This window comes from Lithobates pipiens, unplaced genomic scaffold (assembly GCF_037356315.1).
Source record: "Lithobates pipiens isolate NorthernLeopardFrog02 unplaced genomic scaffold, aLitPip1_a1.2 Scaffold_28, whole genome shotgun sequence".
Lineage (NCBI taxonomy): Eukaryota > Metazoa > Chordata > Amphibia > Anura > Ranidae > Lithobates > Lithobates pipiens.
This window is the reverse complement of record NW_027507789.1, coordinates 128,753,948-128,777,954: the sequence shown is the minus strand read 5'-3', so window position 1 is coordinate 128,777,954 and position 24,007 is coordinate 128,753,948. Positions and strand designations below refer to the sequence as shown.

At 40.4% G+C, this 24,007-nt stretch overlaps 28 non-coding genes across 28 annotated transcripts; all 28 read left to right on the top strand.

Annotated features, from left to right (window-relative positions):
- Window positions 1-379: 379 nt before the first annotated feature.
- On the top strand, window positions 380-461 carry TRNAL-UAG (transfer RNA leucine (anticodon UAG)). The gene has a single exon. It is a non-coding gene; the product is annotated as a tRNA-Leu (tRNA).
- A 1,517-nt stretch (window positions 462-1,978) lies between these two features.
- TRNAL-UAG (transfer RNA leucine (anticodon UAG)) lies at window positions 1,979-2,060 on the top strand. The gene has a single exon. It is a non-coding gene; the product is annotated as a tRNA-Leu (tRNA).
- Window positions 2,061-2,635: 575 nt separating this feature from the next.
- TRNAL-AAG (transfer RNA leucine (anticodon AAG)) lies at window positions 2,636-2,717 on the top strand. Its single transcript has one exon. It is a non-coding gene; the product is annotated as a tRNA-Leu (tRNA).
- Window positions 2,718-3,597: 880 nt separating this feature from the next.
- TRNAL-UAG (transfer RNA leucine (anticodon UAG)) lies at window positions 3,598-3,679 on the top strand. The gene has a single exon. It is a non-coding gene; the product is annotated as a tRNA-Leu (tRNA).
- A 575-nt stretch (window positions 3,680-4,254) lies between these two features.
- TRNAL-AAG (transfer RNA leucine (anticodon AAG)) lies at window positions 4,255-4,336 on the top strand. Its single transcript has one exon. It is a non-coding gene; the product is annotated as a tRNA-Leu (tRNA).
- An 882-nt stretch (window positions 4,337-5,218) lies between these two features.
- TRNAL-UAG (transfer RNA leucine (anticodon UAG)) lies at window positions 5,219-5,300 on the top strand. The gene has a single exon. It is a non-coding gene; the product is annotated as a tRNA-Leu (tRNA).
- A 574-nt stretch (window positions 5,301-5,874) lies between these two features.
- On the top strand, window positions 5,875-5,956 carry TRNAL-AAG (transfer RNA leucine (anticodon AAG)). Its single transcript has one exon. It is a non-coding gene; the product is annotated as a tRNA-Leu (tRNA).
- An 882-nt stretch (window positions 5,957-6,838) lies between these two features.
- Window positions 6,839-6,920, top strand: TRNAL-UAG (transfer RNA leucine (anticodon UAG)). The gene has a single exon. It is a non-coding gene; the product is annotated as a tRNA-Leu (tRNA).
- Window positions 6,921-7,493: 573 nt separating this feature from the next.
- On the top strand, window positions 7,494-7,575 carry TRNAL-AAG (transfer RNA leucine (anticodon AAG)). Its single transcript has one exon. It is a non-coding gene; the product is annotated as a tRNA-Leu (tRNA).
- Window positions 7,576-8,468: 893 nt separating this feature from the next.
- On the top strand, window positions 8,469-8,550 carry TRNAL-UAG (transfer RNA leucine (anticodon UAG)). The gene has a single exon. It is a non-coding gene; the product is annotated as a tRNA-Leu (tRNA).
- Window positions 8,551-9,124: 574 nt separating this feature from the next.
- Window positions 9,125-9,206, top strand: TRNAL-AAG (transfer RNA leucine (anticodon AAG)). Its single transcript has one exon. It is a non-coding gene; the product is annotated as a tRNA-Leu (tRNA).
- An 882-nt stretch (window positions 9,207-10,088) lies between these two features.
- TRNAL-UAG (transfer RNA leucine (anticodon UAG)) lies at window positions 10,089-10,170 on the top strand. The gene has a single exon. It is a non-coding gene; the product is annotated as a tRNA-Leu (tRNA).
- A 573-nt stretch (window positions 10,171-10,743) lies between these two features.
- Window positions 10,744-10,825, top strand: TRNAL-AAG (transfer RNA leucine (anticodon AAG)). The gene has a single exon. It is a non-coding gene; the product is annotated as a tRNA-Leu (tRNA).
- Window positions 10,826-11,718: 893 nt separating this feature from the next.
- Window positions 11,719-11,800, top strand: TRNAL-UAG (transfer RNA leucine (anticodon UAG)). The gene has a single exon. It is a non-coding gene; the product is annotated as a tRNA-Leu (tRNA).
- Window positions 11,801-12,374: 574 nt separating this feature from the next.
- On the top strand, window positions 12,375-12,456 carry TRNAL-AAG (transfer RNA leucine (anticodon AAG)). The gene has a single exon. It is a non-coding gene; the product is annotated as a tRNA-Leu (tRNA).
- Window positions 12,457-13,338: 882 nt separating this feature from the next.
- Window positions 13,339-13,420, top strand: TRNAL-UAG (transfer RNA leucine (anticodon UAG)). Its single transcript has one exon. It is a non-coding gene; the product is annotated as a tRNA-Leu (tRNA).
- Window positions 13,421-14,958: 1,538 nt separating this feature from the next.
- Window positions 14,959-15,040, top strand: TRNAL-UAG (transfer RNA leucine (anticodon UAG)). Its single transcript has one exon. It is a non-coding gene; the product is annotated as a tRNA-Leu (tRNA).
- A 573-nt stretch (window positions 15,041-15,613) lies between these two features.
- TRNAL-AAG (transfer RNA leucine (anticodon AAG)) lies at window positions 15,614-15,695 on the top strand. Its single transcript has one exon. It is a non-coding gene; the product is annotated as a tRNA-Leu (tRNA).
- Window positions 15,696-16,588: 893 nt separating this feature from the next.
- On the top strand, window positions 16,589-16,670 carry TRNAL-UAG (transfer RNA leucine (anticodon UAG)). The gene has a single exon. It is a non-coding gene; the product is annotated as a tRNA-Leu (tRNA).
- A 573-nt stretch (window positions 16,671-17,243) lies between these two features.
- Window positions 17,244-17,325, top strand: TRNAL-AAG (transfer RNA leucine (anticodon AAG)). The gene has a single exon. It is a non-coding gene; the product is annotated as a tRNA-Leu (tRNA).
- An 893-nt stretch (window positions 17,326-18,218) lies between these two features.
- Window positions 18,219-18,300, top strand: TRNAL-UAG (transfer RNA leucine (anticodon UAG)). Its single transcript has one exon. It is a non-coding gene; the product is annotated as a tRNA-Leu (tRNA).
- Window positions 18,301-18,874: 574 nt separating this feature from the next.
- On the top strand, window positions 18,875-18,956 carry TRNAL-AAG (transfer RNA leucine (anticodon AAG)). Its single transcript has one exon. It is a non-coding gene; the product is annotated as a tRNA-Leu (tRNA).
- Window positions 18,957-19,849: 893 nt separating this feature from the next.
- On the top strand, window positions 19,850-19,931 carry TRNAL-UAG (transfer RNA leucine (anticodon UAG)). The gene has a single exon. It is a non-coding gene; the product is annotated as a tRNA-Leu (tRNA).
- A 574-nt stretch (window positions 19,932-20,505) lies between these two features.
- On the top strand, window positions 20,506-20,587 carry TRNAL-AAG (transfer RNA leucine (anticodon AAG)). The gene has a single exon. It is a non-coding gene; the product is annotated as a tRNA-Leu (tRNA).
- Window positions 20,588-21,469: 882 nt separating this feature from the next.
- Window positions 21,470-21,551, top strand: TRNAL-UAG (transfer RNA leucine (anticodon UAG)). The gene has a single exon. It is a non-coding gene; the product is annotated as a tRNA-Leu (tRNA).
- Window positions 21,552-22,125: 574 nt separating this feature from the next.
- Window positions 22,126-22,207, top strand: TRNAL-AAG (transfer RNA leucine (anticodon AAG)). The gene has a single exon. It is a non-coding gene; the product is annotated as a tRNA-Leu (tRNA).
- Window positions 22,208-23,089: 882 nt separating this feature from the next.
- TRNAL-UAG (transfer RNA leucine (anticodon UAG)) lies at window positions 23,090-23,171 on the top strand. The gene has a single exon. It is a non-coding gene; the product is annotated as a tRNA-Leu (tRNA).
- Window positions 23,172-23,744: 573 nt separating this feature from the next.
- TRNAL-AAG (transfer RNA leucine (anticodon AAG)) lies at window positions 23,745-23,826 on the top strand. Its single transcript has one exon. It is a non-coding gene; the product is annotated as a tRNA-Leu (tRNA).
- The last annotated feature ends 181 nt before the right edge of the window (window positions 23,827-24,007 follow it).

Sequence of the window (24,007 nt, the reverse complement as noted above, 5' to 3'; positions counted from 1 at the left end):
ATATGACACACATATGACATGCATGTTGCACATATCTTACATACATGTTACACACATATGGCATGCATATGACATGCATGGTACACACATGTTACATACATGTTACACATATGACACACAATACACATATGGCATACATATCACACATATTACATACGTGTTACACACATATTACACAGATTATACATACATATGACATACATGTTGAATGCATGTTACATACATGTCATACACTTATGAAATACATGTTACACACGTTACATACATATGACACACATGACATACATGTTACGTACATGTCACATACAAACAATGAATGCAGAGCATGGAATGTAGACTGTCATGCCTCTTTTTAGTCCTTAGCAAGAGCACTTTCACAGGTAGCATGGCCGAGCGGTCTAAGGCGCTGGATTTAGGCTCCAGTCTCTTTGGAGGCGTGGGTTCAAATCCCACTGCTGCCAAGCTCTTTTAACAAATGCCTATCCTTGATTGCTCAAGCGTCTCTGAAGTTTCTGCTGCACTTTGCTGGCATTCCTTTGCTCAACACACTGGAATCTCAGAACAGCAGCATTAGGAAATTGCATGATTTGGTTGAGAAGTCTTCCAAAAGGGCACACTTCTGATGAGATGACTAGTGAAATCTTGTCAACGTTACAAAACAAGTCCAACTGAATGTGATTACCTCTCCTGTAAGCTAGATTCCACATTAACACTTTAAGTGTGGACACCAAAAAACAAGCAGTACTAATGAAAAGCTGGCACACTTTTCAGCAGAGTGCCAAGTGAACTTGCCACAGAATGCTGCACCCAAAGTCCACTCTCAAGTGTAAAGTGACCACCACCTGCTGCCTCAGAAAGAGGACTGAAACACATAAGGTGGCATCTTGGCCATCTCCGTGAAACTTCAACTACCTTTTATAATGGATAAAGTGGTGAATACTTGTAGTTTAGAGTTCTGAGGCCTCCAGCTCAAGCAATGAATGCAGAGCATGGAATGTCCCACCCGATTTTAGTCAATAACGTGTTCATTTTTATGGGTAGCATGGCCGAGCAGTCTAAGGCCCTGGATTAAGGCTCCAGTCTCTTTGGGGGCATGGGTTCGAATCCCACTGCTGCCAAACTCCTTTCAACAAAATCCCTACCCTCTAGGGCTCAAGCTTCTCTGATCTTGCTCCTGCAATTTACTGCAGTTCCTTTCCCAACTCACTGGAATCTCAAAAAACACTTACCTCTCTGCTTTAGCAGCATTAGAAAAGCTGCAATCATTGCATGTTTTGTTTGATACATGATACATACATATAATATGCATGTTGTGCACATATTACATACATGCTACACACACTACACACATATGACATACATGTTACACACATGTGACACACGTGCTACTTACATATTACACACATAGTTCACACATATTACACAAATGTTACATACATATGATATACATGTTGCATGCATGTTACATACATGTCACACTCATGTTACACACCATTTAGACACAATTTTACACACATGTCACATGCATGTTACACATATAACATACATGTCATACACATCACATACATGCTACACACATATGCCATGCATGTCACACACATGTTACATTAATATGACACACATATGACATGCATGTTGCACATATCTTACATACATGTTACACACATATGGCATGCATATGACATGCATGGTACACACATGTTACATACATGTTACACATATGACACACAATACACATATGGCATACATATCACACATATTACATACGTGTTACACACATATTACACAGATTATACATACATATTGAATGCATGTTACATACATGTCATACACTTATGAAATACATGTTACACACGTTACATACATATGACACACATGACATACATGTTACGTACATGTCACATACAAACAATGAATGCAGAGCATGGAATGTAGACTGTTGTGCCTCTTTTTAGTCCTTAGCAAGAGCACTTTCACAGGTAGCATGGCCGAGCGTTCTAAGGCGCTGGATTTAGGCTCCAGTCTCTTTGGAGGCGTGGGTTCAAATCCCACTGCTGCCAAGCTCTTTTAACAAATGCCTATCCTTGATTGCTCAAGCGTCTCTGAAGTTTCTGCTGCACTTTGCTGGCATTCCTTGCTCAACACACTGGAATCTCAGAACAGCAGCATTAGGAAATTGCATGATTTGGTTGAGAAGTCTTCCAAAAGGGCACACTTTTGATGAGATGACTAGTGAAATCTTGTCAACGTTACAAAACAAGTCCAACTGAACGTGATTACCTCTCCTGTAAGCTAGATTCCACATTAACACTTTAAGTGTGGACACCAAAAAACAAGCAGTACTAATGAAAAGCTGGCACACTTTTCAGCAGAGTGCCAAGTGAACTTGCCACAGAATGCTGCACCCAAAGTCCACTCTCAAGTGTAAAGTGACCACCACCTGCTGCCTCAGAAAGAGGACTGAAACACATAAGGTGGCATCTTGGCCATCTCCGTGAAACTTCAACTACCTTTTATAATGGATAAAGTGGTGAATACTTGTAGTTTAGAGTTCTGAGGCCTCCAGCTCAAGCAATGAATGCAGAGCATGGAATGTCCCACCTGATTTTAGTCAATAACGTGTTCATTTTTTATGGGTAGCATGGCCGAGCGGTCTAAGGCGCTGGATTAAGGCTCCAGTCTCTTTGGGGGCATGGGTTCGAATCCCACTGCTGCCAAACTCCTTTTAACAAAATCCCTACCCTCTAGGGCTCAAGCTTCTCTGATCTTGCTCCTGCAATTTACTGCAGTTCCTTTCCCAACTCACTGGAATCTCAAAAAACACTTACCTCTCTGCTTTAGCAGCATTAGAAAAGCTGCAATCATTGCATGTTTTGTTTGATACATGATACATACATATAATATGCATGTTGTGCACATATTACATACATGCTACACACACTACACACATATGACATACATGTTACACACATGTGACACACGTGCTACTTACATATTACACACATAGTTCACACATATTACACAAATGTTACATACATATGATATACATGTTGCATGCATGTTACATACATGTCACACTCATGTTACACACCATTTAGACACAATTTTACACACATGTCACATGCATGTTACACATATTACACACATATAACATACATTTCATACACATCACATACATGCTACACACATATGCCATGCATGTCACACACATGTTACATTAATATGACACACATATGACATGCATGTTGCACATATCTTACATACATGTTACACACATATGGCATGCATATGACATGCATGGTACACACATGTTACATACATGTTACACATATGACACACAATACACATATGGCATACATATCACACATATTACATACGTGTTACACATATTACACAGATTATACATACATATGACATACATGTTGAATGCATGTTACATACATGTCATACACTTATGAAATACATGTTACACACGTTACATACATATGACACACATGACATACATGTTACGTACATGTCACATACAAACAATGAATGCAGAGCATGGAATGTAGACTGTCATGCCTCTTTTTAGTCCTTAGCAAGAGCACTTTCACAGGTAGCATGGCCGAGCGGTCTAAGGCGCTGGATTTAGGCTCCAGTCTCTTTGGAGGCGTGGGTTCAAATCCCACTGCTGCCAAGCTCTTTTAACAAATGCCTATCCTTGATTGCTCAAGCGTCTCTGAAGTTTCTGCTGCACTTTGCTGGCATTCCTTTGCTCAACACACTGGAATCTCAGAACAGCAGCATTAGGAAATTGCATGCTTTGGTTGAGAAGTCTTCCAAAAGGGCACACTTTTGATGAGATGACTAGTGAAATCTTGTCAACGTTACAAAACAAGTCCAACTGAACGTGATTACCTCTCCTGTAAGCTAGATTCCACATTAACACTTTAAGTGTGGACACCAAAAAACAAGCAGTACTAATGAAAAGCTGGCACACTTTTCAGCAGAGTGCCAAGTGAACTTGCCACAGAATGCTGCACCCAAAGTCCACTCTCAAGTGTAAAGTGACCACCACCTGCTGCCTCAGAAAGAGGACTGAAACACATAAGGTGGCATCTTGGCCATCTCCGTGAAACTTTAACTACCTTTTATAATGGATAAAGTGGTGAATACTTGTAGTTTAGAGTTCTGAGGCCTCCAGCTCAAGCAATGAATGCAGAGCATGGAATGTCCCACCCGATTTTAGTCGATAACGTGTTCATTTTTATGGGTAGCATGGCCGAGCGGTCTAAGGCGCTGGATTAAGGCTCCAGTCTCTTTGGGGGCGTGGGTTCGAATCCCACTGCTGCCAAACTCCTTTTAACAAAATCCCTACCCTCTAGGGCTCAAGCTTCTCTGATCTTGCTCCTGCAATTTACTGCAGTTCCTTTCCCAACTCACTGGAATCTCAAAAAACACTTACCTCTCTGCTTTAGCAGCATTAGAAAAGCTGCAATCATTGCATGTTTTGTTTGATACATGATACATACATATAATATGCATGTTGTGCACATATTACATACATGCTACACACACTACACACATATGACATACATGTTACACAAATGTGACACACGTGCTACTTACATATTACACACATAGTTCACACATATTACACAAATGTTACATACATATGATATACATGTTGCATGCATGTTACATACATGTCACACTCGTGTTACACACCATTTAGACACAATTTTACACACATGTCACATGCATGTTACACATATTACACACATATAACATACATGTCATACACATCACATACATGCTACACACATATGCCATGCATGTCACACACATGTTACATTAATATGACACACATATGACATGCATGTTGCACATATCTTACATACATGTTACACACATATGGCATGCATATGACATGCATGGTACACACATGTTACATACATGTTACACATATGACACACAATACACATATGGCATACATATCACACATATTACATACGTGTTACACACATATTACACAGATTATACATACATATGACATACATGTTGAATGCATGTTACATACATGTCATACACTTATGAAATACATGTTACACACGTTACATACATATGACACACATGACATACATGTTACGTACATGTCACATACAAACAATGAATGCAGAGCATGGAATGTAGACTGTCATGCCTCTTTTTAGTCCTTAGCAAGAGCACTTTCACAGGTAGCATGGCCGAGCGGTCTAAGGCGCTGGATTTAGGCTCCAGTCTCTTTGGAGGCGTGGGTTCAAATCCCACTGCTGCCAAGCTCTTTTAACAAATGCCTATCCTTGATTGCTCAAGCGTCTCTGAAGTTTCTGCTGCACTTTGCTGGCATTCCTTGCTCAACACACTGGAATCTCAGAACAGCAGCATTAGGAAATTGCATGCTTTGGTTGAGAAGTCTTCCAAAAGGGCACACTTCTGATGAGATGACTAGTGAAATCTTGTCAACGTTACAAAACAAGTCCAACTAACGTGATTACCTCTCCTGTAAGCTAGATTCCACATTAACACTTTAAGTGTGCACACCAAAAAACAAGCAGTACTAATGAAAAGCTGGCACACTTTTCAGCAGAGTGCCAAGTGAACTTGCCACAGAATGCTGCACCCAAAGTCCACTCTCAAGTGTAAAGTGACCACCACCTGCTGCCTCAGAAAGAGGACTGAAACACATAAGGTGGCATCTTGGCCATCTCCGTGAAACTTCAACTACCTTTTATAATGGATAAAGTGGTGAATACTTGTAGTTTAGAGTTCTGAGGCCTCCAGCTCAAGCAATGAATGCAGAGCATGGAATGTCCCACCCGATTTTAGTCGATAACGTGTTCATTTTTTATGGGCAGCATGGCCGAGCGGTCTAAGGCGCTGGATTAAGGCTCCAGTCTCTTTGGAGGCATGGGTTCAAATCCCACTGCTGCCAAACTCCTTTTAACAAAATCCCTACCCTCTAGGGCTCAAGCTTCTCTGATCTTGCTCCTGCAATTTACTGCAGTTCCTTTCCCAACTCACTGGAATCTCAAAAAACACTTACCTCTCTGCTTTAGCAGCATTAGAAAAGTTGCAATCATTGCATGTTTTGTTTGATACATGATACATACATATAATATGCATGTTGTGCACATATTACATACATGCTACACACACTACACACATATGACATACATGTTACACACATGTGACACATGTGCTACTTACATATTACACACATAGTTCACACATATTACACAAATGTTACATACATATGATATACATGTTGCATGCATGTTACATACATGTCACACTCATGTTACACACCATTTAGACACAATTTTACACACATGTCACATGCATGTTACACATATTACACACATATAACATACATGTCATACACATCACATACATGCTACACACATATGCCATGCATGTCACACACATGTTACATTAATATGACACACATATGACATGCATGTTGCACATATCTTACATACATGTTACACACATATGGCATGCATATGACATGCATGGTACACACATGTTACATACATGTTACACATATGACACACAATACACATATGGCATACATATCACACATATTACATACGTGTTACACACATATTACACAGATTATACATACATATGACATACATGTTGAATGCATGTTACATACATGTCATACACTTATGAAATACATGTTACACACGTTACATACATATGACACACATGACATACATGTTACGTACATGTCACATACAAACAATGAATGCAGAGCATGGAATGTAGACTGTCATGCCTCTTTTTAGTCCTTAGCAAGAGCACTTTCACAGGTAGCATGGCCGAGTGGTCTAAGGCGCTGGATTTAGGCTCCAGTCTCTTTGGAGGCGTGGGTTCAAATCCCACTGCTGCCAAGCTCTTTTAACAAATGCCTATCCTTGATTGCTCAAGCGTCTCTGAAGTTTCTGCTGCACTTTGCTGGCATTCCTTGCTCAACACACTGGAATCTCAGAACAGCAGCATTAGGAAATTGCATGCTTTGGTTGAGAAGTCTTCCAAAAGGGCACACTTCTGATGAGATGACTAGTGAAATCTTGTCAACGTTACAAAACAAGTCCAACTAACGTGATTACCTCTCCTGTAAGCTAGATTCCACATTAACACTTTAAGTGTGCACACCAAAAAACAAGCAGTACTAATGAAAAGCTGGCACACTTTTCAGCAGAGTGCCAAGTGAACTTGCCACAGAATGCTGCACCCAAAGTCCACTCTCAAGTGTAAAGTGACCACCACCTGCTGCCTCAGAAAGAGGACTGAAACACATAAGGTGGCATCTTGGCCATCTCCGTGAAACTTCAACTACCTTTTATAATGGATAAAGTGGTGAATACTTGTAGTTTAGAGTTCTGAGGCCTCCAGCTCAAGCAATGAATGCAGAGCATGGAATGTCCCACCCGATTTTAGTCGATAACGTGTTCATTTTTATGGGTAGCATGGCCGAGCGGTCTAAGGCGCTGGATTAAGGCTCCAGTCTCTTTGGGGGCGTGGGTTCGAATCCCACTGCTGCCAAACTCCTTTTAACAAAATCCCTACCCTCTAGGGCTCAAGCTTCTCTGATCTTGCTCCTGCAATTTACTGCAGTTCCTTTCCCAACTCACTGGAATCTCAAAAAACACTTACCTCTCTGCTTTAGCAGCATTAGAAAAGCTGCAATCATTGAATGTTTTGTTTGATACATGATACATACATATAATATGCATGTTGTGCACATATTACATACATGCTACACACACTACACACATATGACATACATGTTACACACATGTGACACACGTGCTACTTACATATTACACACATAGTTCACACATATTACACAAATGTTACATACATATGATATACATGTTGCATGCATGTTACATACATGTCACACTCATGTTACACACCATTTAGACACAATTTTACACACATGTCACATGCATGTTACACATATTACACACATATAACATACATTTCATACACATCACATACATGCTACACACATATGCCATGCATGTCACACACATGTTACATGAATATGACACACATATGACATGCATGTTGCACATATCTTACATACATGTTACACACATATGGCATGCATATGACATGCATGGTACACACATGTTACATACATGTTACATACATGTTACACATATGACACACAATACACATATGGCATACATATCACACATATTACATACGTGTTACACACATATTACACAGATTATACATACATATGACATACATGTTGAATGCATGTTACATACATGTCATACACTTATGAAATACATGTTACACACGTTACATACATATGACACACATGACATACATGTTACGTACATGTCACATACAAACAATGAATGCAGAGCATGGAATGTAGACTGTCATGCCTCTTTTTAGTCCTTAGCAAGAGCACTTTCACAGGTAGCATGGCCGAGCGGTCTAAGGCGCTGGATTTAGGCTCCAGTCTCTTTGGAGGCGTGGGTTCAAATCCCACTGCTGCCAAGCTCTTTTAACAAATGCCTATCCTTGATTGCTCAAGCGTCTCTGAAGTTTCTGCTGCACTTTGCTGGCATTCCTTGCTCAACACACTGGAATCTCAGAACAGCAGCATTAGGAAATTGCATGCTTTGGTTGAGAAGTCTTCCAAAAGGGCACACTTCTGATGAGATGACTAGTGAAATCTTGTCAACGTTACAAAACAAGTCCAACTAACGTGATTACCTCTCCTGTAAGCTAGATTCCACATTAACACTTTAAGTGTGCACACCAAAAAACAAGCAGTACTAATGAAAAGCTGGCACACTTTTCAGCAGAGTGCCAAGTGAACTTGCCACAGAATGCTGCACCCAAAGTCCACTCTCAAGTGTAAAGTGACCACCACCTGCTGCCTCAGAAAGAGGACTGAAACACATAAGGTGGCATCTTGGCCATCTCCGTGAAACTTCAACTACCTTTTATAATGGATAAAGTGGTGAATACTTGTAGTTTAGAGTTCTGAGGCCTCCAGCTCAAGCAATGAATGCAGAGCATGGAATGTCCCACCCGATTTTAGTCGATAACGTGTTCATTTTTTATGGGCAGCATGGCCGAGCGGTCTAAGGCGCTGGATTAAGGCTCCAGTCTCTTTGGAGGCATGGGTTCAAATCCCACTGCTGCCAAACTCCTTTTAACAAAATCCCTACCCTCTAGGGCTCAAGCTTCTCTGATCTTGCTCCTGCAATTTACTGCAGTTCCTTTCCCAACTCACTGGAATCTCAAAAAACACTTACCTCTCTGCTTTAGCAGCATTAGAAAAGTTGCAATCATTGCATGTTTTGTTTGATACATGATACATACATATAATATGCATGTTGTGCACATATTACATACATGCTACACACACTACACACATATGACATACATGTTACACACATGTGACACATGTGCTACTTACATATTACACACATAGTTCACACATATTACACAAATGTTACATACATATGATATACATGTTGCATGCATGTTACATACATGTCACACTCATGTTACACACCATTTAGACACAATTTTACACACATGTCACATGCATGTTACACATATTACACACATATAACATACATGTCATACACATCACATACATGCTACACACATATGCCATGCATGTCACACACATGTTACATTAATATGACACACATATGACATGCATGTTGCACATATCTTACATACATGTTACACACATATGGCATGCATATGACATGCATGGTACACACATGTTACATACATGTTACACATATGACACACAATACACATATGGCATACATATCACACATATTACATACGTGTTACACACATATTACACAGATTATACATACATATGACATACATGTTGAATGCATGTTACATACATGTCATACACTTATGAAATACATGTTACACACGTTACATACATATGACACACATGACATACATGTTACGTACATGTCACATACAAACAATGAATGCAGAGCATGGAATGTAGACTGTCATGCCTCTTTTTAGTCCTTAGCAAGAGCACTTTCACAGGTAGCATGGCCGAGCGGTCTAAGGCGCTGGATTTAGGCTCCAGTCTCTTTGGAGGCGTGGGTTCAAATCCCACTGCTGCCAAGCTCTTTTAACAAATGCCTATCCTTGATTGCTCAAGCGTCTCTGAAGTTTCTGCTGCACTTTGCTGGCATTCCTTGCTCAACACACTGGAATCTCAGAACAGCAGCATTAGGAAATTGCATGCTTTGGTTGAGAAGTCTTCCAAAAGGGCACACTTCTGATGAGATGACTAGTGAAATCTTGTCAACGTTACAAAACAAGTCCAACTAACGTGATTACCTCTCCTGTAAGCTAGATTCCACATTAACACTTTAAGTGTGCACACCAAAAAACAAGCAGTACTAATGAAAAGCTGGCACACTTTTCAGCAGAGTGCCAAGTGAACTTGCCACAGAATGCTGCACCCAAAGTCCACTCTCAAGTGTAAAGTGACCACCACCTGCTGCCTCAGAAAGAGGACTGAAACACATAAGGTGGCATCTTGGCCATCTCCGTGAAACTTCAACTACCTTTTATAATGGATAAAGTGGTGAATACTTGTAGTTTAGAGTTCTGAGGCCTCCAGCTCAAGCAATGAATGCAGAGCATGGAATGTCCCACCCGATTTTAGTCGATAACGTGTTCATTTTTATGGGTAGCATGGCCGAGCGGTCTAAGGCGCTGGATTAAGGCTCCAGTCTCTTTGGGGGCGTGGGTTCGAATCCCACTGCTGCCAAACTCCTTTTAACAAAATCCCTACCCTCTAGGGCTCAAGCTTCTCTGATCTTGCTCCTGCAATTTACTGCAGTTCCTTTCCCAACTCACTGGAATCTCAAAAAACACTTACCTCTCTGCTTTAGCAGCATTAGAAAAGCTGCAATCATTGAATGTTTTGTTTGATACATGATACATACATATAATATGCATGTTGTGCACATATTACATACATGCTACACACACTACACACATATGACATACATGTTACACACATGTGACACACGTGCTACTTACATATTACACACATAGTTCACACATATTACACAAATGTTACATACATATGATATACATGTTGCATGCATGTTACATACATGTCACACTCATGTTACACACCATTTAGACACAATTTTACACACATGTCACATGCATGTTACACATATTACACACATATAACATACATTTCATACACATCACATACATGCTACACACATATGCCATGCATGTCACACACATGTTACATGAATATGACACACATATGACATGCATGTTGCACATATCTTACATACATGTTACACACATATGGCATGCATATGACATGCATGGTACACACATGTTACATACATGTTACATACATGTTACACATATGACACACAATACACATATGGCATACATATCACACATATTACATACGTGTTACACACATATTACACAGATTATACATACATATGACATACATGTTGAATGCATGTTACATACATGTCATACACTTATGAAATACATGTTACACACGTTACATACATATGACACACATGACATACATGTTACGTACATGTCACATACAAACAATGAATGCAGAGCATGGAATGTAGACTGTCATGCCTCTTTTTAGTCCTTAGCAAGAGCACTTTCACAGGTAGCATGGCCGAGCGGTCTAAGGCGCTGGATTTAGGCTCCAGTCTCTTTGGAGGCGTGGGTTCAAATCCCACTGCTGCCAAGCTCTTTTAACAAATGCCTATCCTTGATTGCTCAAGCGTCTCTGAAGTTTCTGCTGCACTTTGCTGGCATTCCTTGCTCAACACACTGGAATCTCAGAACAGCAGCATTAGGAAATTGCATGCTTTGGTTGAGAAGTCTTCCAAAAGGGCACACTTCTGATGAGATGACTAGTGAAATCTTGTCAACGTTACAAAACAAGTCCAACTAACGTGATTACCTCTCCTGTAAGCTAGATTCCACATTAACACTTTAAGTGTGCACACCAAAAAACAAGCAGTACTAATGAAAAGCTGGCACACTTTTCAGCAGAGTGCCAAGTGAACTTGCCACAGAATGCTGCACCCAAAGTCCACTCTCAAGTGTAAAGTGACCACCACCTGCTGCCTCAGAAAGAGGACTGAAACACATAAGGTGGCATCTTGGCCATCTCCGTGAAACTTCAACTACCTTTTATAATGGATAAAGTGGTGAATACTTGTAGTTTAGAGTTCTGAGGCCTCCAGCTCAAGCAATGAATGCAGAGCATGGAATGTCCCACCCGATTTTAGTCGATAACGTGTTCATTTTTTATGGGCAGCATGGCCGAGCGGTCTAAGGCGCTGGATTAAGGCTCCAGTCTCTTTGGAGGCATGGGTTCGAATCCCACTGCTGCCAAACTCCTTTTAACAAAATCCCTACCCTCTAGGGCTCAAGCTTCTCTGATCTTGCTCCTGCAATTTACTGCAGTTCCTTTCCCAACTCACTGGAATCTCAAAAAACACTTACCTCTCTGCTTTAGCAGCATTAGAAAAGTTGCAATCATTGCATGTTTTGTTTGATACATGATACATACATATAATATGCATGTTGTGCACATATTACATACATGCTACACACACTACACACATATGACATACATGTTACACACATGTGACACATGTGCTACTTAAATATTACACACATAGTTCACACATATTACACAAATGTTACATACATATGATATACATGTTGCATGCATGTTACATACATGTCACACTCATGTTACACACCATTTAGACACAATTTTACACACATGTCACATGCATGTTACACATATTACACACATATAACATACATGTCATACACATCACATACATGCTACACACATATGCCATGCATGTCACACACATGTTACATTAATATGACACACATATGACATGCATGTTGCACATATCTTACATACATGTTACACACATATGGCATGCATATGACATGCATGGTACACACATGTTACATACATGTTACACATATGACACACAATACACATATGGCATACATATCACACATATTACATACGTGTTACACACATATTACACAGATTATACATACATATGACATACATGTTGAATGCATGTTACATACATGTCATACACTTATGAAATACATGTTACACACGTTACATACATATGACACACATGACATACATGTTACGTACATGTCACATACAAACAATGAATGCAGAGCATGGAATGTAGACTGTCATGCCTCTTTTTAGTCCTTAGCAAGAGCACTTTCACAGGTAGCATGGCCGAGCGGTCTAAGGCGCTGGATTTAGGCTCCAGTCTCTTTGGAGGCGTGGGTTCAAATCCCACTGCTGCCAAGCTCTTTTAACAAATGCCTATCCTTGATTGCTCAAGCGTCTCTGAAGTTTCTGCTGCACTTTGCTGGCATTCCTTGCTCAACACACTGGAATCTCAGAACAGCAGCATTAGGAAATTGCATGCTTTGGTTGAGAAGTCTTCCAAAAGGGCACACTTCTGATGAGATGACTAGTGAAATCTTGTCAACGTTACAAAACAAGTCCAACTAACGTGATTACCTCTCCTGTAAGCTAGATTCCACATTAACACTTTAAGTGTGCACACCAAAAAACAAGCAGTACTAATGAAAAGCTGGCACACTTTTCAGCAGAGTGCCAAGTGAACTTGCCACAGAATGCTGCACCCAAAGTCCACTCTCAAGTGTAAAGTGACCACCACCTGCTGCCTCAGAAAGAGGACTGAAACACATAAGGTGGCATCTTGGCCATCTCCGTGAAACTTCAACTACCTTTTATAATGGATAAAGTGGTGAATACTTGTAGTTTAGAGTTCTGAGGCCTCCAGCTCAAGCAATGAATGCAGAGCATGGAATGTCCCACCCGATTTTAGTCGATAACGTGTTCATTTTTTATGGGCAGCATGGCCGAGCGGTCTAAGGAGCTGGATTAAGGCTCCAGTCTCTTTGGAGGCATGGGTTCGAATCCCACTGCTGCCAAACTCCTTTTAACAAAATCCCTACCCTCTAGGGCTCAAGCTTCTCTGATCTTGCTCCTGCAATTTACTGCAGTTCCTTTCCCAACTCACTGGAATCTCAAAAAACACTTACCTCTCTGCTTTAGCAGCATTAGAAAAGTTGCAATCATTGCATGTTTTGTTTGATACATGATACATACATATAATATGCATGTTGTGCACATATTACATACATGCTACACACACTACACACATATGACATACATGTTACACACATGTGACACATGTGCTACTTACATATTACACACATAGTTCACACATATTACACAAATGTTACATACATATGATATACATGTTGCATGCATGTTACATACATGTCACACTCATGTTACACACCATTTAGACACAATTTTACACACATGTCACATGCATGTTACACATATTACACACATATAACATACATGTCATACACATCACATACATGCTACACACATATGCCATGCATGTCACACACATGTTACATTAATATGACACACATATGACATGCATGTTGCACATATCTTACATACATGTTACACACATATGGCATGCATATGACATGCATGGTACACACATGTTACATACATGTTACACATATGACACACAATACACATATGGCATACATATCACACATATTACATACGTGTTACACACATATTACACAGATTATACATACATATGACATACATGTTGAATGCATGTTACATACATGTCATACACTTATGAAATACATGTTACACACGTTACATACATATGACACACATGACATACATGTTACGTACATGTCACATACAAACAATGAATGCAGAGCATGGAATGTAGACTGTCATGCCTCTTTTTAGTCCTTAGCAAGAGCACTTTCACAGGTAGCATGGCCGAGCGGTCTAAGGCGCTGGATTTAGGCTCCAGTCTCTTTGGAGGCGTGGGTTCAAATCCCACTGCTGCCAAGCTCTTTTAACAAATGCCTATCCTTGATTGCTCAAGCGTCTCTGAAGTTTCTGCTGCACTTTGCTGGCATTCCTTGCTCAACACACTGGAATCTCAGAACAGCAGCATTAGGAAATTGCATGCTTTGGTTGAGAAGTCTTCCAAAAGGGCACACTTCTGATGAGATGACTAGTGAAATCTTGTCAACGTTACAAAACAAGTCCAACTAACGTGATTACCTCTCCTGTAAGCTAGATTCCACATTAACACTTTAAGTGTGCACACCAAAAAACAAGCAGTACTAATGAAAAGCTGGCACACTTTTCAGCAGAGTGCCAAGTGAACTTGCCACAGAATGCTGCACCCAAAGTCCACTCTCAAGTGTAAAGTGACCACCACCTGCTGCCTCAGAAAGAGGACTGAAACACATAAGGTGGCATCTTGGCCATCTCCGTGAAACTTCAACTACCTTTTATAATGGATAAAGTGGTGAATACTTGTAGTTTAGAGTTCTGAGGCCTCCAGCTCAAGCAATGAATGCAGAGCATGGAATGTCCCACCCGATTTTAGTCGATAACGTGTTCATTTTTATGGGTAGCATGGCCGAGCGGTCTAAGGCGCTGGATTAAGGCTCCAGTCTCTTTGGGGGCGTGGGTTCGAATCCCACTGCTGCCAAACTCCTTTTAACAAAATCCCTACCCTCTAGGGCTCAAGCTTCTCTGATCTTGCTCCTGCAATTTACTGCAGTTCCTTTCCCAACTCACTGGAATCTCAAAAAACACTTACCTCTCTGCTTTAGCAGCATTAGAAAAGCTGCAATCATTGAATGTTTTGTTTGATACATGATACATACATATAATATGCATGTTGTGCACATATTACATACATGCTACACACACTACACACATATGACATACATGTTACACACATGTGACACACGTGCTACTTACATATTACACACATAGTTCACACATATTACACAAATGTTACATACATATGATATACATGTTGCATGCATGTTACATACATGTCACACTCATGTTACACACCATTTAGACACAATTTTACACACATGTCACATGCATGTTACACATATTACACACATATAACATACATTTCATACACATCACATACATGCTACACACATATGCCATGCATGTCACACACATGTTACATTAATATGACACACATATGACATGCATGTTGCACATATCTTACATACATGTTACACACATATGGCATGCATATGACATGCATGGTACACACATGTTACATACATGTTACATACATGTTACACATATGACACACAATACACATATGGCATACATATCACACATATTACATACGTGTTACACACATATTACACAGATTATACATACATATGACATACATGTTGAATGCATGTTACATACATGTCATACACTTATGAAATACATGTTACACACGTTACATACATATGACACACATGACATACATGTTACGTACATGTCACATACAAACAATGAATGCAGAGCATGGAATGTAGACTGTCATGCCTCTTTTTAGTCCTTAGCAAGAGCACTTTCACAGGTAGCATGGCCGAGCGGTCTAAGGCGCTGGATTTAGGCTCCAGTCTCTTTGGAGGCGTGGGTTCAAATCCCACTGCTGCCAAGCTCTTTTAACAAATGCCTATCCTTGATTGCTCAAGCGTCTCTGAAGTTTCTGCTGCACTTTGCTGGCATTCCTTGCTCAACACACTGGAATCTCAGAACAGCAGCATTAGGAAATTGCATGCTTTGGTTGAGAAGTCTTCCAAAAGGGCACACTTCTGATGAGATGACTAGTGAAATCTTGTCAACGTTACAAAACAAGTCCAACTAACGTGATTACCTCTCCTGTAAGCTAGATTCCACATTAACACTTTAAGTGTGCACACCAAAAAACAAGCAGTACTAATGAAAAGCTGGCACACTTTTCAGCAGAGTGCCAAGTGAACTTGCCACAGAATGCTGCACCCAAAGTCCACTCTCAAGTGTAAAGTGACCACCACCTGCTGCCTCAGAAAGAGGACTGAAACACATAAGGTGGCATCTTGGCCATCTCCGTGAAACTTCAACTACCTTTTATAATGGATAAAGTGGTGAATACTTGTAGTTTAGAGTTCTGAGGCCTCCAGCTCAAGCAATGAATGCAGAGCATGGAATGTCCCACCCGATTTTAGTCGATAACGTGTTCATTTTTATGGGTAGCATGGCCGAGCGGTCTAAGGCGCTGGATTAAGGCTCCAGTCTCTTTGGGGGCGTGGGTTCGAATCCCACTGCTGCCAAACTCCTTTTAACAAAATCCCTACCCTCTAGGGCTCAAGCTTCTCTGATCTTGCTCCTGCAATTTACTGCAGTTCCTTTCCCAACTCACTGGAATCTCAAAAAACACTTACCTCTCTGCTTTAGCAGCATTAGAAAAGCTGCAATCATTGAATGTTTTGTTTGATACATGATACATACATATAATATGCATGTTGTGCACATATTACATACATGCTACACACACTACACACATATGACATACATGTTACACACATGTGACACACGTGCTACTTACATATTACACACATAGTTCACACATATTACACAAATGTTACATACATATGATATACATGTTGCATGCATGTTACATACATGTCACACTCATGTTACACACCATTTAGACACAATTTTACACACATGTCACATGCATGTTACACATATTACACACATATAACATACATTTCATACACATCACATACATGCTACACACATATGCCATGCATGTCACACACATGTTACATGAATATGACACACATATGACATGCATGTTGCACATATCTTACATACATGTTACACACATATGGCATGCATATGACATGCATGGTACACACATGTTACATACATGTTACATACATGTTACACATATGACACACAATACACATATGGCATACATATCACACATATTACATACGTGTTACACACATATTACACAGATTATACATACATATGACATACATGTTGAATGCATGTTACATACATGTCATACACTTATGAAATACATGTTACACACGTTACATACATATGACACACATGACATACATGTTACGTACATGTCACATACAAACAATGAATGCAGAGCATGGAATGTAGACTGTCATGCCTCTTTTTAGTCCTTAGCAAGAGCACTTTCACAGGTAGCATGGCCGAGCGGTCTAAGGCGCTGGATTTAGGCTCCAGTCTCTTTGGAGGCGTGGGTTCAAATCCCACTGCTGCCAAGCTCTTTTAACAAATGCCTATCCTTGATTGCTCAAGCGTCTCTGAAGTTTCTGCTGCACTTTGCTGGCATTCCTTGCTCAACACACTGGAATCTCAGAACAGCAGCATTAGGAAATTGCATGCTTTGGTTGAGAAGTCTTCCAAAAGGGCACACTTCTGATGAGATGACTAGTGAAATCTTGTCAACGTTACAAAACAAGTCCAACTAACGTGATTACCTCTCCTGTAAGCTAGATTCCACATTAACACTTTAAGTGTGCACACCAAAAAACAAGCAGTACTAATGAAAAGCTGGCACACTTTTCAGCAGAGTGCCAAGTGAACTTGCCACAGAATGCTGCACCCAAAGTCCACTCTCAAGTGTAAAGTGACCACCACCTGCTGCCTCAGAAAGAGGACTGAAACACATAAGGTGGCATCTTGGCCATCTCCGTGAAACTTCAACTACCTTTTATAATGGATAAAGTGGTGAATACTTGTAGTTTAGAGTTCTGAGGCCTCCAGCTCAAGCAATGAATGCAGAGCATGGAATGTCCCACCCGATTTTAGTCGATAACGTGTTCATTTTTTATGGGCAGCATGGCCGAGCGGTCTAAGGCGCTGGATTAAGGCTCCAGTCTCTTTGGAGGCATGGGTTCGAATCCCACTGCTGCCAAACTCCTTTTAACAAAATCCCTACCCTCTAGGGCTCAAGCTTCTCTGATCTTGCTCCTGCAATTTACTGCAGTTCCTTTCCCAACTCACTGGAATCTCAAAAAACACTTACCTCTCTGCTTTAGCAGCATTAGAAAAGCTGCAATCATTGAATGTTTTGTTTGATACATGATACATACATATAATATGCATGTTGTGCACATATTACATACATGCTACACACACTACACACATATGACATACATGTTACACACATGTGACACACGTGCTACTTACATATTACACACATAGTTCACACATATTACACAAATGTTACATACATATGATATACATGTTGCATGCATGTTACATACATGTCACACTCATGTTACACACCATTTAGACACAATTTTACACACATGTCACATGCATGTTACACATATTACACACATATAACATACATTTCATACACATCACATACATGCTACACACATATGCCATGCATGTCACACACATGTTACATGAATATGACACACATATGACATGCATGTTGCACATATCTTACATACATGTTACACACATATGGCATGCATATGACATGCATGGTACACACATGTTACATACATGTTACATACATGTTACACATATGACACACAATACACATATGGCATACATATCACACATATTACATACGTGTTACACACATATTACACAGATTATACATACATATGACATACATGTTGAATGCATGTTACATACATGTCATACACTTATGAAATACATGTTACACACGTTACATACATATGACACACATGACATACATGTTACGTACATGTCACATACAAACAATGAATGCAGAGCATGGAATGTAGACTGTCATGCCTCTTTTTAGTCCTTAGCAAGAGCACTTTCACAGGTAGCATGGCCGAGCGGTCTAAGGCGCTGGATTTAGGCTCCAGTCTCTTTGGAGGCGTGGGTTCAAATCCCACTGCTGCCAAGCTCTTTTAACAAATGCCTATCCTTGATTGCTCAAGCGTCTCTGAAGTTTCTGCTGCACTTTGCTGGCATTCCTTGCTCAACACACTGGAATCTCAGAACAGCAGCATTAGGAAATTGCATGCTTTGGTTGAGAAGTCTTCCAAAAGGGCACACTTCTGATGAGATGACTAGTGAAATCTTGTCAACGTTACAAAACAAGTCCAACTAACGTGATTACCTCTCCTGTAAGCTAGATTCCACATTAACACTTTAAGTGTGCACACCAAAAAACAAGCAGTACTAATGAAAAGCTGGCACACTTTTCAGCAGAGTGCCAAGTGAACTTGCCACAGAATGCTGCACCCAAAGTCCACTCTCAAGTGTAAAGTGACCACCACCTGCTGCCTCAGAAAGAGGACTGAAACACATAAGGTGGCATCTTGGCCATCTCCGTGAAACTTCAACTACCTTTTATAATGGATAAAGTGGTGAATACTTGTAGTTTAGAGTTCTGAGGCCTCCAGCTCAAGCAATGAATGCAGAGCATGGAATGTCCCACCCGATTTTAGTCGATAACGTGTTCATTTTTTATGGGCAGCATGGCCGAGCGGTCTAAGGCGCTGGATTAAGGCTCCAGTCTCTTTGGAGGCATGGGTTCGAATCCCACTGCTGCCAAACTCCTTTTAACAAAATCCCTACCCTCTAGGGCTCAAGCTTCTCTGATCTTGCTCCTGCAATTTACTGCAGTTCCTTTCCCAACTCACTGGAATCTCAAAAAACACTTACCTCTCTGCTTTAGCAGCATTAGAAAAGTTGCAATCATTGCATGTTTTGTTTGATACATGATACATACATATAATATGCATGTTGTGCACATATTACATACATGCTACACACACTACACACATATGACATACATGTTACACACATGTGACACATGTGCTACTTACATATTACACACATAGTTCACACATATTACACAAATGTTACATACATATGATATACATGTTGCATGCATGTTACATACATGTCACACTCATGTTACACACCATTTAGACACAATTTTACACACATGTCACATGCATGTTACACATATTACACACATATAACATACATGTCATACACATCACATACATGCTACACACATATGCCATGCATGTCACACACATGTTACATTAATATGACACACATATGACATGCATGTTGCACATATCTTACATACATGTTACACACATATGGCATGCATATGACATGCATGGTACACACATGTTACATACATGTTACACATATGACACACAATACACATATGGCATACATATCACACATATTACATACGTGTTACACACATATTACACAGATTATACATACATATGACATACATGTTGAATGCATGTTACATACATGTCATACACTTATGAAATACATGTTACACACGTTACATACATATGACACACATGACATACATGTTACGTACATGTCACATACAAACAATGAATGCAGAGCATGGAATGTAGACTGTCATGCCTCTTTTTAGTCCTTAGCAAGAGCACTTTCACAGGTAGCATGGCCGAGCGGTCTAAGGCGCTGGATTTAGGCTCCAGTCTCTTTGGAGGCGTGGGTTCAAATCCCACTGCTGCCAAGCTCTTTTAACAAATGCCTATCCTTGATTGCTCAAGCGTCTCTGAAGTTTCTGCTGCACTTTGCTGGCATTCCTTGCTCAACACACTGGAATCTCAGAACAGCAGCATTAGGAAATTGCATGCTTTGGTTGAGAAGTCTTCCAAAAGGGCACACTTCTGATGAGATGACTAGTGAAATCTTGTCAACGTTACAAAACAAGTCCAACTAACGTGATTACCTCTCCTGTAAGCTAGATTCCACATTAACACTTTAAGTGTGCACACCAAAAAACAAGCAGTACTAATGAAAAGCTGGCACACTTTTCAGCAGAGTGCCAAGTGAACTTGCCACAGAATGCTGCACCCAAAGTCCACTCTCAAGTGTAAAGTGACCACCACCTGCTGCCTCAGAAAGAGGACTGAAACACATAAGGTGGCATCTTGGCCATCTCCGTGAAACTTCAACTACCTTTTATAATGGATAAAGTGGTGAATACTTGTAGTTTAGAGTTCTGAGGCCTCCAGCTCAAGCAATGAATGCAGAGCATGGAATGTCCCACCCGATTTTAGTCGATAACGTGTTCATTTTTTATGGGCAGCATGGCCGAGCGGTCTAAGGCGCTGGATTAAGGCTCCAGTCTCTTTGGAGGCATGGGTTCGAATCCCACTGCTGCCAAACTCCTTTTAACAAAATCCCTACCCTCTAGGGCTCAAGCTTCTCTGATCTTGCTCCTGCAATTTACTGCAGTTCCTTTCCCAACTCACTGGAATCTCAAAAAACACTTACCTCTCTGCTTTAGCAGCATTAGAAAAGTTGCAATCATTGCATGTTTTGTTTGATACATGATACATACATATAATATGCATGTTGTGCACATATTACATACATGCTACACACACTACACACATATGACATACATGTTACACACATGTGACACATGTGCTACTTACATATTACACACATAGTTCACACATATTACACAAATGTTACATACATATGATATACATGTTGCATGCATGTTACATACATGTCACACTCATGTTACACACCATTTAGACACAATTTTACACACATGTCACATGCATGTTACACATATTACACACATATAACATACATGTCATACACATCACATACATGCTACACACATATGCCATGCATGTCACACACATGTTACATTAATATGACACACATATGACATGCATGTTGCACATATCTTACATACATGTTACACACATATGGCATGCATATGACATGCATGGTACACACATGTTACATACATGTTACACATATGACACACAATACACATATGGCATACATATCACACATATTACATACGTGTTACACACATATTACACAGATTATACATACATATGACATACATGTTGAATGCATGTTACATACATGTCATACACTTATGAAATACATGTTACACACGTTACATACATATGACACACATGACATACATGTTACGTACATGTCACATACAAACAATGAATGCAGAGCATGGAATGTAGACTGTCATGCCTCTTTTTAGTCCTTAGCAAGAGCACTTTCACAGGTAGCATGGCCGAGCGGTCTAAGGCGCTGGATTTAGGCTCCAGTCTCTTTGGAGGCGTGGGTTCAAATCCCACTGCTGCCAAGCTCTTTTAACAAATGCCTATCCTTGATTGCTCAAGCGTCTCTGAAGTTTCTGCTGCACTTTGCTGGCATTCCTTGCTCAACACACTGGAATCTCAGAACAGCAGCATTAGGAAATTGCATGCTTTGGTTGAGAAGTCTTCCAAAAGGGCACACTTCTGATGAGATGACTAGTGAAATCTTGTCAACGTTACAAAACAAGTCCAACTAACGTGATTACCTCTCCTGTAAGCTAGATTCCACATTAACACTTTAAGTGTGCACACCAAAAAACAAGCAGTACTAATGAAAAGCTGGCACACTTTTCAGCAGAGTGCCAAGTGAACTTGCCACAGAATGCTGCACCCAAAGTCCACTCTCAAGTGTAAAGTGACCACCACCTGCTGCCTCAGAAAGAGGACTGAAACACATAAGGTGGCATCTTGGCCATCTCCGTGAAACTTCAACTACCTTTTATAATGGATAAAGTGGTGAATACTTGTAGTTTAGAGTTCTGAGGCCTCCAGCTCAAGCAATGAATGCAGAGCATGGAATGTCCCACCCGATTTTAGTCGATAACGTGTTCATTTTTATGGGTAGCATGGCCGAGCGGTCTAAGGCGCTGGATTAAGGCTCCAGTCTCTTTGGGGGCGTGGGTTCGAATCCCACTGCTGCCAAACTCCTTTTAACAAAATCCCTACCCTCTAGGGCTCAAGCTTCTCTGATCTTGCTCCTGCAATTTACTGCAGTTCCTTTCCCAACTCACTGGAATCTCAAAAAACACTTACCTCTCTGCTTTAGCAGCATTAGAAAAGCTGCAATCATTGAATGTTTTGTTTGATACATGATACATACATA